The sequence below is a fragment of the Anomaloglossus baeobatrachus genome, unplaced genomic scaffold (genome assembly GCF_048569485.1).
Source record: "Anomaloglossus baeobatrachus isolate aAnoBae1 unplaced genomic scaffold, aAnoBae1.hap1 Scaffold_67, whole genome shotgun sequence".
Lineage (NCBI taxonomy): Eukaryota > Metazoa > Chordata > Amphibia > Anura > Aromobatidae > Anomaloglossus > Anomaloglossus baeobatrachus.
Genome location: NW_027445041.1, coordinates 437,556 through 440,934, shown reverse-complemented (window position 1 = coordinate 440,934; position 3,379 = coordinate 437,556). Strand labels below are relative to the sequence as shown.

Here is a 3,379-nt window from a genome sequence, read left to right as displayed (position 1 = left end):
GAGTGTTTGCTAGTATAATGGCTTACTTATAATTAGTTGGAGTGTGCAACGCAGGCAGATGCGCTCTGCAAATGTCTTGGCACTAGTGGGACTATAGCAAAGTCCAATAGCCACAGATAGGATGCCACTAGGTACACTGAGTGTTTGCTAGTATAATGGCTTACTTATAATTAGTTGGAGTGTGCAACGCAGGCAGATGCGCTCTGCAAATGTCTTGGCACTAGTGGGACTATAGCAAGGTCCAATAGCCACGTATAGGATGCCACTAGGTACACTGAGTGTTTGCTAGTATAATGGCTTACTTATAATTAGTTGGAGTGTGCAACGCAGGCAGATGCGCTCTGCAAATGTCTTGGCACTAGTGGGACTATAGCAAGGTCCAATAGCCACGTATAGGATGCCACTAGGTACACTGAGTGTTTGCTAGTATATATGGCAAAATTATAGATGCAAAGGGAGAAGGGGAGGGGGGGAGAGAGGAGGCTGTAATTGACTACAAGGGTATGAGTTATGAGTGATCATAGGGATAGTGTTACATAAGTGGAAATACCTATGGAGGACCGGATGTGTAAGCGCATACCTTATACAAACCTATAGAGTGCTGATGGGTGAGAGTGTGATGTTAGATATAAGACATCCTATAGTGAATAGTGAGCCGTAATCAAGTGCAACAGGGATATTTCACGTGACTATGGGAACATGGAAGGTAAAGAAAGGGGAGAAAAAACTGTTAGACAAGGTAATCAGACATAATGTAACCAGTTGATTAGACATGACAAACATGACAAATAAAAAACAAGGAAGAATGGAACTCCATACATAGTGGAACCATATATAGTGTGAACACGAAAAAGAACCGGGCGTTAGAAAAAATGTGCACGGCCCAATGAATCAAGTCGGTTCTTCATATTCATGGTTTAAGCCCTTGGGTTCCAACGTGCCCAGAGTATATATCCAGAAAGATTCCCTTTCTTTGAGCTTCCTAATTCTATTGCCTCCTCTGCGTATGGCTGGGACATGTTCGATGACTTGGAATCTTAATTGGGCCACTGTGTGATTATGCGTCACAAAATGGTGTGGGACTGGTAATAGAATCTGCTTACAATGTATTGTTGACTTGTGCTTAGCACAAAAAAAGGGAATCTTTCTGGATATGTACTCTGGACACATTAAAACCCAAGGGCTTAAACCGTGAATATGAAGTACAGACTTGATTCATTGGGCCGTGCACCATGTCACCATGTGTGCAATTGCATTGTCCAATGGCTCACAATGGTTATGCGTTTTCATTGGATGGATAATCGAAGCCATGTTTTTTTCCTTTCTCTTGGGTTTGTTGTGTGAGTAGCCTATAGGATTAAGTTAGTTACCGCAGGCAGTGGATTTAGCTTCCTGTCTTTGGTCCAGTGGTAGATTGATTGTTTGGTCTATGAGCTGTTATGGGTTTTAATCCAGGTGAATGCCCATGGGCTGCCTATAACTGTGTGAAATATGTAGTTTTACTGGGCTGGGATGAGAGAATCCATCGAAGCATGGTGTAGGGATTGTGGTTCCTGTGTGCTAAGAAGAAAGGCTAGCACCAGCCAGAAAGCCCCATTACAGCCAATAATCAACCGCTAGCCGCTGGAACTCGTTGCTCTAGATCATGTCAAACTCTCACCAAGCAGGAATAGATACATTAGCCCACCATCCCACCCAAAGAGCAACTTCTGCTGCGCAGCTGGCTTTCTAGGCAGCAGCGCTATTGTGATGTCAGCGGGGGACATTGTGACAAGCCAGTGTTCCGTCACTTCATGTTGTGCACTGTTCAAACGGAAAATACATCAACAGGCAGACTACAGAAAAGCTTACTGACAAAGGATAGAGGGGCTTTCTCAGAGGGCTTTTTACAGTTTGTCTATTCCCAATTAGCCGTTTAAGTATGCTTAATGAAAGTACTAATTCTTTCATAGGCCGCCCATTCTTAGTATTTGACGTTCCTTATATTGCGGTATCAGGCTTCGCAGCAGGTTGCAAAACATTCATCACCCATGACTGTCCCCAATTGGGCTCAGAAGCTAAATGTCTATCATGACCTCTCTTTTTGAAAGTCCAAGAGCAAGCAAACTCTTCCTCCAGGAGAGGGAGCCAACAGATCACTAAAGACATCATCATTGCTCAAAGAAAACACCGAAAAACAATGGAAGCTTTAATTGGAGTGGAATCTGATAGACAGCACCTGATGCCAAGTCTGCATCTTCTAACACCTGCAGTCACTGCAGCAGCTGAATCCAATGTGTCCAAAAGGGATCTATTCTATTCAATTGCAAATGATCTAGATAAGACTGAGAATAAGATACTGCACGGGACATAGCAGAGTTGGTCAAGTTGAGTGGAGATGAGTTTGCTATTTGGCACAGCTTTTGCATCAATAAAGCAAGTAAAAGGTGTGAAAGATAAAAAAAAAGGGTGAAAGTGTGAAAAGTGAATTGGCCAAATTGAGGTGCATATAAAGTTTTTGCTTTCTTTCAATTCACTAATGGGGCTCATTTGAATCAGGTGAATTGAGTTCTGCTTTTGGAAACTCGGTTAAGAAGGGGTGCACCGGTCCTGGAGGTACTGCAATACCAGGTCAATGCGTGGAGTGGACAGAGCAAGATTTTTTCCATCTCCTTGTTCTAAAAATCCATTTAATATATGGTCCCTAGAGAGGGGACGTATCAGATATTAAACTGATAAGAACAGATTTAATTTTTTTTTTTTCTGTTTATCAGTAGGACTTCAAAATAACAAAGGTGATCGCCTCCCGTTGCCTGGGAACCGTCCAGGCACAAGAGGGCTATGTGTCACCAGAAGGCACACACACTCCCTCAAGGCCGGCAGACGTGCAATCCCAGGCACCTTCCAGTACCGACCAAGGTAGCGTCCTCCGAAACTACACTTGATCTTAGCCAAAAGGCCGAGAAGCTATAACCAGAATTGGTTACGGCCTTGAGTGGCACCCTGGCCTATACCGGACACATCTTAGGGAGAGGGAGACAAACCCACGCCTACAGAAGACATTTTGTCACCCAAGCCAAACCCTTGAAAAGGCTGTTTTGCAGAGCAAAAACAAGGAGAATGGTGCTTTTTGCAGCCGCCGCCCACTGCAATGAATCTGAATAACTCCTCCTTTTGGGCACAAGCACCTCCCCTCCCCCTTGCAGTCTTTCCAATTCATGATACAAAAAGACGGACGGACAGGACAGGACAGGACCATCTGCCTGACTTTCCGTCACTGCCACCCTTTGCCATCCTTGCCCGTAGAAAGCCCTTTCATCATCCCCAAACCCTAATCTTTTCCCTTCCCTTCCCAGCTGCGTCTCACTCCCTTTCATTAGGAAGTGAGCGCAGCCTTTTC

General features: G+C 44.4%; 1 pseudogene; it reads right to left on the bottom strand.

The window, feature by feature from the left end:
- Positions 1 to 2,573: 2,573 nt before the first annotated feature.
- Positions 2,574 to 2,779, bottom strand: LOC142286619 (U2 spliceosomal RNA; annotated as a pseudogene).
- Between the last annotated feature and the right edge of the window lie 600 nt (positions 2,780 to 3,379).